Source organism: Saimiri boliviensis, chromosome 1, assembly GCF_048565385.1.
Source record: "Saimiri boliviensis isolate mSaiBol1 chromosome 1, mSaiBol1.pri, whole genome shotgun sequence".
Taxonomy (NCBI): domain Eukaryota; kingdom Metazoa; phylum Chordata; class Mammalia; order Primates; family Cebidae; genus Saimiri; species Saimiri boliviensis.
The window spans coordinates 73199963-73212555 of record NC_133449.1 but is presented as its reverse complement, the minus strand read 5'-3'; the positions used below and the strand labels follow the sequence as shown (position 1 = coordinate 73212555).

General features: G+C 40.6%; 1 protein-coding gene and 1 pseudogene across 1 annotated transcript in view; one reads left to right on the top strand and one right to left on the bottom strand.

The window, feature by feature from the left end:
• The window catches only part of SERTAD2 (SERTA domain containing 2), a 124728-nt gene that overhangs the window by 31056 nt on the left and 81079 nt on the right, over positions 1 to 12593 (bottom strand). The gene's annotated exons all lie outside the window — the stretch shown is intronic.
• On the top strand, positions 842 to 3225 carry LOC101038076 (small ribosomal subunit protein eS10-like; annotated as a pseudogene).

Here is a 12593-nt window from a genome sequence, read left to right as displayed (position 1 = left end):
GAGGCTGAGGCAGAAGGACTGCTTGAACCTTGCCTGGGCAACATGAAGAGGCCCTGTCTCTACAAAAATTTTAAAAATTAGCTGAGTAGACTGGGCATGGTGGTTCATGCCTGTAATTCCAGCACTTTGGGAGGCCAAGGCAGGTAGATCATGGGGTCAAGAGTTCCAGATAGTCTGGTGAACCTAGTGAAACCCACCTCTACTAAAAATACAAAAAAATTAGCCAGGCATGGTGGCGGGTGCCTGTAGTCCCAGCTACTCAGGAACCTGAGGCAAGAGAATCACTTGAACCTGGGAGTTGGAGGTTTCAGTGAGCCAAGGTCACATTATCACACTCCAGCCCAGGCAACAGAGCAAGACTCTAGCTCAATTAAAAAAAAAAAAAAAAATTAGCTGAGCATAGTGGTCCCATCTTCTCAGGAGGCTGAGATGGGAGGATCACTTAAGTCCTGGAGGTCAAGGCTGCAGTGAGCTGTGTTACCACCACTGCACTCCAGCCTGGGTGACAGAGTGAGACTCTAACTCAAAGAAATATATAAATAAATAGCTCAGGGCCACCTGATTACCTGTATAATAAATAAATTAGGTGCCTAATATTTACCAAAAAAATACATTTCAAATGGATGAAAATCTAAACATATAAAACAAAATTTAAAACTTTAGGGAAGGAATATATGAAAATATGTTTATGTCTTTAGGATAAGGATGGTGTGAGAATTATGGTTCATTTGAGATTCATTCTCCACTTGCCTCTGCTTGGCTCCATGATTAAAATGTTGACATCTAGGGACCACCTCATCCAAGTTCCTTTGGATTCAAAGAAGGTACCAGAAGGAGATCAATGGGTCAGAAGGTGGAGAAGCTGGGGTCCTTCTTCCCTGCCCCCTTCCTGTTTTGGGCCCCCACCTGTGAGTACCCACCCCTCCACAACTACAGCTTCTGCCAGGTGGCCCCTTCTCCAGGATTCCAACTCCCACTGGGTTCTAGCAACACCATTTCCTCCCCTTTCCCCTTCAGGCTTAAGGACAGCAACAGCTTCCTACAGTTATTTGTCTTCTGTGCCTCAACTTTGTCACATCTCTGTAAAAAGTCCCTTTACTAGTGTCTCTTTAGTTGAATCATTTTAGTGGAATTCTGTTTCTTGCAGAGACTCTGACTATTAAGAAACAAGACACCCAATGAACCAGCCATAAAGGAAAAGATCAATAGCTTTGATTACACTAAAATTAAACATCTCTTACACAAAATACACTACAAAAAAGTTAAAGGCAAGCTAAAGATTGTCAAATGATACATGTGATTCATAGAAATAGAATCAACAAGAGATTAGTATTCAAAATTAACAAAGAACTCCTCTGAGTCAATCTTTTAAAAGATATATAAACCCAATAGAAAAATGGGTAAGGAAACTAAAACATCCAATGAACACAGGAATAGATACCCAACTTCATCAGTAAAAAGAAAAATGCAAATCATGTTGTGTACAATAGCACACAGCTGTAATCCCAGAACTTTGGGAAGCTGAGGTGGTAGGACACTTGAGGCCCAGGAGTTCAAAACCAGCCTGGGCAATACAGCTAGACACTCATTTCTATAAAAAAAAAAAAGAAAAATGCAAATTATAAAGAAATATTTCATAGCTATCAAATTGACAAAAATCAAAGTTTTATATGTATACCAATATCAAATATTGATGAGAAGACAGACAAAAAGGTATTCTCATAAAACTTTGTGGGTATATAACTAGGTATGACCACTTTGGAGATTAATAGGCATTTTCTTTGTTTGTTGTTTCTGAGAGTCTTGCTCTGTCGCCCAGGCTGGAGTGCAGTGGTGCCAACACCTCTCACTGCAATCTTGACCTTCCAGGCTCAAGCAATCCTCCCACTGAGCCTCCCAAATAGCTGGGACCACAGGTGCACACCATCATGCCCAGCTAATTTTTAATGTGTTTTTGTACAGATGGGGGTCTCACTATGTTGCCCAGGCTGGTCTCAAACTCCTAGGCTCAAGTAATCCTCCTGCCTCAGCCTCCCAAAGTGCTGGGATTATAGGCCTGAGCTACCATGCCCAGCCTAATTTGGCACTGTCTAGTAAAGTTGGAGATGCACCCTGCCACACACATACAGTCTTTTTCAAGTAATAAAATAAGCTCCACAGAAAAGGATTCAAGTGACTGTTTCCTCAGTTCTCCCAAGGATGGTATAAAGTTAAAGTCAGTGGTGTGCTAGCAAATGTTTAACAACCAGCTAGGGGGTAGGGAAGGAAGCTTTTATTTGTAGCACTTGTTGATTTCTATGGTATAAATACCCACACCATGGCTGATTTCAAGCCTCCCAACTGAACTCATGAATTAGGAGGAGATTAGCACATTCATTCTTAGGAGTGGCTATCAATTTCCAGCTCCAGCTCAACATTTCAACCAGTCCAGACTTATAGGACAGAAGTTAAGTCATTACCCTACAAAGGATCCCTTAGGAGATTGGGGCTTAATTCTCTCGAAGAATTCTGGATGAGAAGGGCTAAGTCTAGAATCTAGAGAAACTCTTGTTTTTATCCCCATGGAGACATAGGAGAAGAATCTATGTGGCAGTATTGCTCTTAATAGCAAGATACTGTAAGCAACCTGAAAGGTCATCAAGATGATACACCTGAAAACTATGGTGGTTAAAAAGAACTAAATGTCTTTCCAGCACCGGCCCCAGCCCCTACAGCTGCTGGGATATTGATGCCTAATAATAACCGGATTGCCATTTATGAACTCCTTTTTAAGGAGGGAGTCATGGTGGCCAAGAAGGATGTCCACATGCCTAAGCACCCAGAGCTGGCAGACGAGAATGTGCCCAACCTTCATGTCATCAAGGCCATGCAGTCTCTCAAGTCCTGAGGCTATGTGAAGGAACAGTTTGCCTGGACACATTTCTACTGGTACCTTACCAATGAGGGAATCCAGTATCTCCGTGATTACCTTCATCTGCCCCCAGAGATTGTGCCTGCCACCCTATGCCACAGCAGTCCAGAGACTGGCAGGCCTCGGCCTAAAGGTCTAGAGGGTGAGCGACCTGCAAGACTCACAAGAGGCGAAACCCACAGAGATAACCTACAGACAGAGTGCTGTACCCCCTGGTGCGGACAAGAAAGCCAAGGCTGAGTGGGGCTGGGTCAGCAACCGAATTCCAGTTTAGAGGTGGATTTGGTCGTGGACATAGTCAGCTACCTCAGTAAAATTGGAGAGGACTGTTTTGCATTGCATAAACTTATAGCCAAAAAAAGAACCTTTAAAAAAAAAAAAAGAACTAAAGGTACTATGTATCAACAGAGTGTTGATCTCAAAATATACAAAATATACAATTATATCTCAAGAACAAATATTGAGCAAAATTAAGCAAGTTATGAAATATATACAATACCATTTATATAAAATATTTTTAAACATTGAAAACATTGTATATATAGATACATATATGTATGCAATTATAGAAAACAGATTTTAAAATTCGAGAAAATAGTTACCTCTGGTAACTGGAGGAGGGTAATGGAATCAGGGAGAGACACCCAGGTGATTTTTTTTTTAAAGTAGACAATCAAAAGCAAATAAATATATTGTAATTGTTTCATTGTTTCAGAATATACTAAGTTAAAGAAATACATTTTCTTTTCTTTCTTATGATTCCCATGAAGTAGAACTGTGTAAGATTTTTTTTTCCCTACAATTTCTAGCACCTGTTAATAAATACTGGACAATATTTGTATTGCGAACATTCATTTATTCCCCATATTTCAGTAATAAACAATTTACTCCTCTCATTCTTTCTGTTATATTATCCTTCTTGCTCTCTCTTAATGTTAGACTGTAAAAGCCAATGATAATGCTAAATCAACCTAAAGTTCTTCAACAGGAAACCCAGTTGATAGCCCAAGTATAAAAGAATAAGTGGTTTAAAGCCTGTTTTGGGTATATTTCTTACTTGCCAGGCAAACTTCTATCATGCTAACAAGGATAAATCTTTCTCACAAAATATGGAAGACTTCTTGCTACTTCCTTAAAATGACAAAGAACTCCGCACTAAAAGTGAAATCTTATTTTTTTTTTTTTTAAGCAAGAAATAGAAACACAGTTTCCCCATCAAATATCTTTCACTAGGTGTTCAGGTGACCACCAAGTGTTACACCAAACACGCTGCGTCTCTTTTTTACCATGACTCTTCTTATTGGGGATTCTGACCTTTGGGAACACAATGTTTCAGTGCGTGTATACTGTGACTTTTTTTCAGAGAGATTGTCTTGAAATAAGTCTATGTTTTAAGTACACACTTTTCTGCAAGCTAGCAGGCATTCTGAAGCTAGGTGGTTCTAAATAAAGAACTCTAGTCAACAACAGGAAATAACTCCCACAGAAAAAAGGGGCAGAATACAAACTCTCACCAACTCTTGTACACAGCTCACAACGGTCTTTTGTTCCATGCACATTAAGCCTGAAATCTTTACTTTTCAGAGCATGTTGGGGCCTTCGCAGAGAAACATTTCTTTTCGTTTTGCTGGTGTCCTTGCCTTCTTTCCTCTGAGGAAGTTAACCTTACAACTAAATGCTTACTATGAGATAGCAGATCAGAAAACAGAACAGTTTGTATGTTAACATGTTTTTTCTTAATGGAACTTCTCAAGAAAAAACAAGTTTTGGTTTAAAAACTCACTTTTCCATGTAATATATGTGACACTGTGTAGACTCACACATATATGTACCAAAGGAGTAGGTTCACGTGCAGTATATATTTCTAAATCTATCAACAAGGATGCATCACATTAATCCATAAATCTAGACTGGGTTATCAACACTCTACCAGTGATCAGCAAATCAATGCAAGTAGAAGGTAAATTTATATTCTCTTCAAAGGTTCCCATCTTGAGTCTTCAGAAAAAGAGGAAGAACTATCTAGATCCCAAGCCAACCAACCAGACATTTGGATGGTAGTATTCAAAATCAAAGTGACACCTATTAGAACAGACTGGTGGCATTCACCTACAACACAGCACAGGTGCTCCTGACAAGGGACTGATACTGAGAAAAAAGGCTTAAATGTGACTGAAGATTGGTATTTCTTCCCTCTCTTGAACTGGTATTTCTTCCCTCTCTTGTACATTCAGTCTTGCCCTCACTACTGGATCCTTCTTGCAATCAACAAATTACATATTCAATGCATTCTATCTTCATTTTTAAAACAGGAATCAATCCTCCCCATGCTTAATGCTGCAGGAATGCTGCTGGTAGTTACTTTTGTCTCTCTCCACAGCTTTATTCTTCCTCCTGCTTCCTCTGCCTACTGCAGGACAACTCTACTGATCACCCCACAAGCAGGCAACAGTGACCCCTAAATGCCATGGCCAATGGACACTTCTCAGTTCCTCACACTACTTAGCCTCTCTGTGGCATCTTGACATCACTGACCACCTCAAAAGGTTTCCTTCAAGTTGAACTGTAGTCTCCTGGTCCTTACCTCCTTGGCCACTTACAGTTTCCTTTGTTGGCTACTCTTCCTCTGCCCTCCCTATAAACCTGAAGTTTTAAACTTAAACAAACAAAAAACAAAACAAAACTTCTGGCTGCAGTTCGGAGCCAGAGAGGGGTAAAGTACTGTTCTGGGAGATGGGGATGGAGATGGCCATGGTTCATTTCGGGGCTGGGAGTGGATATGGGAATGGTTGATTAAAATACTAGAATCATAGAAATTTAAGAAAGTGTTTTGAAAAACTATTTCCCATTCAATAATCCAAGTAGCATAGTTAACTATGTAAATATTAGTATTCCCTACGGTTTTGTCTTGCCCCTTTTCTCTTCTCATCCTAGAAACTCTCCCTAGGCAATCTCACCCATTCTCAGGGCACCTATATGCTAATGACTCACAAATCATTAACTACATTCCAGACTTTTCTCTCTGAGCTCCAGATGTGACCTTTTTATATAGGAAGACCATGCAACCCAGTTTATAAGGGTCATTCCTGGTATATGCTTGTTATCCTGGCATAATTATTAATAGCATCCTGTGTCAATTTCAAAAAGGTCCTGGTTTGAATGATAAAAGCATATAATTAACCTATTCATGTCCCGTTGTCTATCAGACATCTCCACTGAGTATCATAAAGGCATCTCCAATTCACAGCACATCTGAAGTTGTCCTGATCATATTCTCCTTAAATTGCCCCCTACATTCCAAATGCCTAAATATAGTTAAGGCACAACATCCAACTGGAGTCTCCGTTGGAAATCTCAGATTCAAAGCATCTTCTGTCTCTCTTACACTCACATTCATCAAGACACAATCTTCTCTCTTAAATGTTTTCCATATATGTTCCATTTATCCCACCACTCCCCTAGTCAATACCTTAGTTATCTTTCACTTTGATTATGGCAACAATCTGTCTCCTAATTTCCAGTCTCCAATATTCTCCTTGAATCCATCCACATGACTTCTTGTATGACAGGTAAGATGGTAGGTCCAAGAAATACAAAATGAACAAGAGATGCCCCCACGCAGTTCAGGGGGAAGATTAACTCATCATTGTGATGCAATGCGTTATGTGTTGTAACAGACATGTACAGGATGGCAATGGACATACACAACAGACATAGATAGAGCCTGGCCAGTGTGGAATTAGGCCAGAAAGTGGATTTTAGGGTAAATAGGAATTAGTCAAGGTCATTAGTCAAGGTCATTAAAGGCAGATGGAACAGGTTTGAATGATAAAAGCATATAATTAACCCACAAAGCTGAAGTATAAATTTTAGGCAGGGGGTGGCAATACATCATACTAGAGAGTTTGATGAGCAAAGATAGGGAGGTGAGAAATAGCATGAGATGTGGGTACAGAGCTGAAGTATAAATTTCAGGCAGGGAGTAGCAATACATAACACTAGAGAGTTTGGCTGGGGCCGGTCTAGGAAGGTCTTGGAGGCAATAACAAGTGTGGCCTTTATATTCTCAAGTCATTAAAAGATCTTCTATGGGCAAATGGCATGATGTGATTTTCATTTCAGGAAGTTAACTCCCCATTTATTCTTGAGATTTACTGAATGATTCTAAAATTTACTTAGAAAAACCAACAAATAAGGAAAAAACAAAATTTAAAAGAAGATATTAAAACATATTTAAAAACAATAATTAAGGGTTAGATTCTGGCAAAAGAAAAATATAAATGAATCCGAACTGAAACATCTGAAACAGACTTTAGTAAAAAGAGTTAGTATATGCTAAAGACACATTCTTGTTAGTGAGGTAAGGAAGGCATGTGTAATGAATGGTTTATTATTTAGGGAGGAAAAATGAACATTAGATCCTTGCTTCATACAATATGATAAAACAACAGGCATTAAAGAATAACATTAAAAAAACATAAACATAAGAGAACTAAAAGAAATTACCAATGAATAATTGATCTTAGAGGTAGATAAGACCTTTCCAAACATAAAGCAAAAGAGCTATAAAGATAAAACTGACTACATTAAGAAAAACTATATAGCAAAAAACAACATAAGCAATTTTTTTAAATGACAAACTAGTAAGAGTAACTGCAACACAGATAACAAAGACTTAGTAACTTTAAACCTAAAGAGGTCTTATGAACCAATTAGAAAACCACCAATACTAAATTTAAAAACACTAAAACAAAATTTTATAAATGAGCAAAGGACACAAACTCACCATTACCAAGGGGAAAAATGCATGAAAAAGCAATACAAATTTAAAACAATTGTAATTTTCACACAGTAAGCTGGCTAAAGTTGTTTTAAAGTTGATAACAATGTGAGGGTACAGTGGACAGGTTGTCTTACGGTTACTGATGTGAGTATAAATTGATTCAACCTTGAGAAGGACAGTTTTGGTGATGTGTATCAAGAAACTTTTGCTGGGCGCAGTGGCTCAGACCTGTAATCCCAGCACTTTGGGAGGCTGAGGGGGGCAGATCACGAGGTCAGGAGTTTGAGACCAGCCTGGCTAACATAGTGAAACCTCATCTTTACTAAAAATACAAAAATTAGCTGGGCACGGTAGTGGGAGCGTACTCAGGAGGCTGAGGCAGGAGAATCACTTGAACCCCGGAGATGGAGGTTGCAGTGAGCTGAGATCGCACCACTGCACTCACTCCAGCCTGGGCGACAGAGTGAACCTTTCTCAAAAAAAAAAAAAAAAAAAAAAAAAAATACTGAATGCTAACTATGTCCTAGTGTTGTTTTTGTTTTTGTTTGTTTTGTTTTTGTTTCTTGTCGCCCAGGCTGGAGTGCAATGGCACGATCTTGGCTCACTGCAGCCTCCACCTCCCAGGTTAAAGTGATTCTCCTGCCTCATTACAGGTACATGCCATCATCATCAAGTACAGAAAATTTTTGTATTTTTAGTAGAGATGGAATTTCACCATGTTGGCCAGGTTGTTCTCAAACTTCTGACCCCAGGTGATCCATCCACCTTGACCTCCCAAAGTGCTGGGATTACAGGCGTGAGCCACTGTGCCCGGCCTAACTATGTTCTAGTTTTAGGAGCTGGAATATGGCTGCAAACAAAACACAAGATCCCTGTTTTCATGGATCTTACATTCAGGATGGTGGGAGAAAGTAGAATAAATTCACAAATTATATGGTATATTAGAGATTAAGTACTATGGGAGAAATAAAGAGGAAAAGAAGATGGGGAATGTCTGTTTGGGTGTATGTGTGTGGGGCAGGGCTGCAATTTTAAAGAGGTCGTTGAATGTACCTCGATAAGAAAATGACATTTGAGTATAGACCAGAGGGAGATGAGGAACGCAAGTCAAACAGTTATCTGGCAGAAAAGCTTTCACGGCAGCAAAGGGAATAGCACGAGCAAGCAGGATGTGTATGGAGTGTGCCTGTGGGCTTGAGGATGTCAATGTGGAAGAGAAGAGTCAGTAAAGGGGAGTATGGAAAGAGAGGAGGTGTGGGAATGGGAGAAGGGCAGGCTGTGGAGGGCCGTATAAGACAATGCAATGATGGTGGCTTTCACCCTGAATCAGATGGGAAGTAAGTATTGTACTACCCTAAACCCCTACTGACTGTTCCCAATCCAATGTCGCATGGTCCTATGAAAACAATAGTCAGGTCGCTCTCCTCTCAAAACCCTCCAATGATGGTGACTGGGTCATAATGATTGGTGATTTGTTTAGTTGCTTTGAGTCTGTAATCTCTTCAAGCGTGCCAACAATTCTAATATTTGAAAATGTGCTCCCAACACAAACCAATGGAGAACCCCTGGGTTGGTGTCACGGTTAGGAGCTTAAGCTTTAGAAGGTAGATCTGTCACTATGAGCTTTCCACTTATGGACCTTGGGTACATTTCTCAATCTCTTTCACTGTAAAAAGGGGAAATAGGCCAGGCACAGGGCTCATGCCTGTAATCCCAGAACTATGGGAGGCTGAGGTGGGTCAGGAGTTTGAAATCAGCCTTGTCAACATGGTGAAACCCCGTCTCTACTAAAAATATAAAAAATTAGCCAGGTGTGGTGACAGGTGCCTATAATCCCAGCTACTCAGGAGGCTGAGGCAGGAGAATCGCTTGAACCCAGGAGGCAGAGGTTGCAGTGAGCTGAGACCGCACCATTGCACTACAGCCTGGGCAGCAGAGCAAGGCTCTGTCTCAAAATAAATACATTAAATAAACGAATAAATAAACAAAGGGAAATTACTCAACCCATGGAGTTGTAAAGATAAATAAATTATTGCTTTCTTTTTCCAAAATGACAGGAGCCATTTTATTATTTTAATTTTTCATAGAGACAGGTCTCACTTTGTTGCCTAGACTGGTCTCAAACTCCTGGTTTTAAGCAATCTTCCTGCCTTGGATTCCCAAAGTGCTGGGATTACAGGAGTGAGCCACCAGCCTGAGATAATTTTAAAAGGCACAAGGACCTGACACTAAACACCCATGTTGAAGGAGGAAGACAACAGTAAGATGAAAGGTAAGTGTTGCTGGAGGGGTGCACGCATTTCCCAGGAGGAGAAGGAAGACAGAATAATGTCCTGAGATATCATGTGAGGTTTCTCGCTGTCTAGCCTCCTGTGCAGTTAGAGGTGGCCAGGTGCTGCAGTTCTGGCTAGTCAGGTGTAGGGGAAGTCTGCTGAAAGTTCTGGGAAGGAATCTTCTTTTTGGTAGCCATCTGTGACTGTGATGTAACAAGAATAAGGGTAAAGCTGGGCACAGTGGCTCACGCCCATAATCCCAGCACTTTGGGAGGCCAAGGGTGGGAAGATCACTTGAGCCCAGGAGTTCAAGACCAGTCTGGGCAATATAGTGAGACCTCATTTCTAGTTATTTTTAAAATAACTTTTAAAAATTTGCCAGGTGTGGTGGTGTGCACCTATAGTCCCAGCTACCTGGGAGGTTGAGGCAGAAAAATCCCTTGAGCCCCGGAGGTTGAGGCTGCAGTGAGCTACCATTACGCCACTGCCCTCCAACCTGGGTGACGGACAAAAAAAAAAATAAAACAAAACAAAACAAACAAAACTCAAACAAACAAACAAAAAAAGAGGATAAGGTAAAAGCCCAACACACTTAGGGGAGTACAGCAGAGGTCCTGGTGGGGCCTGGGTCCTTGACATCTCTACTCCCACCCCTGCCATGCTGGGATGACCAACCTGTAGACATCTGAGAGAAACAGTAAATGGCCCTGTGGTTATTTTGCAACTCTGCAGATGCCGGCCAAAGGGCCAAAAACCACAGGCCACTAAATCACCTAAGGACTAGTTTAAATACAGCTCCCTAAACCTCACCACTCTAGCAAAACTTTATCTCTGTGGGAGGGGCTTAAGAATCTGCATTTTATACTTCCTAGCTGTACTGGTTTCCTATTGTTGCTCTAATAAATTATCGTAACCTTAGTGGGTTAAAATGACACCAATTTATTCTTATATAGTTCTGGAGGTCAGAAGACTAAAATCAAGGTTTTGAGAGGGCTGGCATTCTTCCAGAGGTTTCAGGGGAGGCCCACTTTCATGTCTTTTCCAGCTTCTAGGGGCTGCCTTGCATTCATTCCTTGGCTCATACCCCTTCCTGCTTCTTTAGAGGCAGGAGCATCATTCCAACTCTCACTTCCATTATCCCATCTCTTTCTTCTGCATTTGATGCTCCTACCTGACTCTTATAAGGACCCCTGTAATTACACAGAGCCCAGCTAGATAATCCAGGATAACCTCCCCATTTTAAGAGCGTTAACTACATTTGCAAAGTCTCTTTTGCCATGTAAGGTAATACAGGGAGCATTACTCTGACCACCACACCAGCTGATTATGGAACCACTGAAAATCAGATTTAAGCCACTATTGGTTGGCTTTTCTGTAATCTGCAGGTGAAAACATCTTAATAAACCATTTACTGGTGATAAAAATTTTAACCTAGCAGTTCTCAGTGGGAGCAGAGGTGGGGGATGAGGGGACACAGGAAAAGGTCTTTGAAAGCTATGCACATTAGAATCACTTGGGATGTTTTTCCAAAATATACGTACCTGGGTCCTGCCCCAGACCCAATTCCAATTGGGATACCCTGGTATGCATAGGTGAACAAACTTCCCTGGGAGATTCAGCTGCAATCCCCAGCTAAGATCCACTGAATAACCTCCAACTATGCCTTAGCTTTCTTATCTGTAAAATACTAAAATATGTCCTGCCTATCTCTCATGATTTTGAGGAGATCAAAGTAGGCAAAGTATACACAAGCACTTTGTAATTATAAAGAGCTATGTAAGTATAACTGTGATTGGCTGGGAATAGTGGCTCACACCTATAATTCCAGCTTTAGGAGGTCAAGGCCGGTGGATCACTTGAGATCAGGAGTTCAAGACCAGCCTGGCCAACATGGGGAAACCCTGACTCTGCTAAAATGCAAAAATTAGCCGGGCATGGTGGTGCATGCCTATAATCCCAGCTACTTGGGAAGCTGAGGCAGGAGAATTGCTTGAACCCGGGAGGCAGGGATCACAGTGAGCTGAGATCATGCCACCGCACTCCATCCTGGGTGACAGAGTGAGACTCCATCTCAATAAATAAATAAATAAATAAATAGATAGATAAGTATAACTGGTGATTATTAGAGGAAATTCATTCAGGCTGTAAATGTTGGTGTATAAAACAATTCATCCAGAGAGACTGACTACTTGCAACTTATAAAATAAGCAAAAATAAATCTTAAAAAAAAAGATATAACAAGGCACACATACCAAACTTCATATATTAACATGTATTACCTAAGTGCCTATTTAATCATAAAGATTAAAATATATCTGGCCTTTTTCCCAAGCTACAGATTATAAATGAAAATTTAGAAATTTAGAAGGGAGAAAAGATTAAAAGAGGCAAGCACATGATAGTAGCGACAACAACAACAACAAAAAAAGACAGCTAACAACTAGAATAGAAGGGAGGGATTATAAAAACACTGATTTGGCTGGGCCTGGTGGCTCACGCCTGTAATCCCAGCACTTTGGGATGAAGAGGTAGGTAGACTGCTTAAGCCCAGGAGTTTGAGACCATCCCTGGGCCACACAGCAAGACTCCATCTCTTTTAATTAAAAGCAAAAACCAAAATTGATTC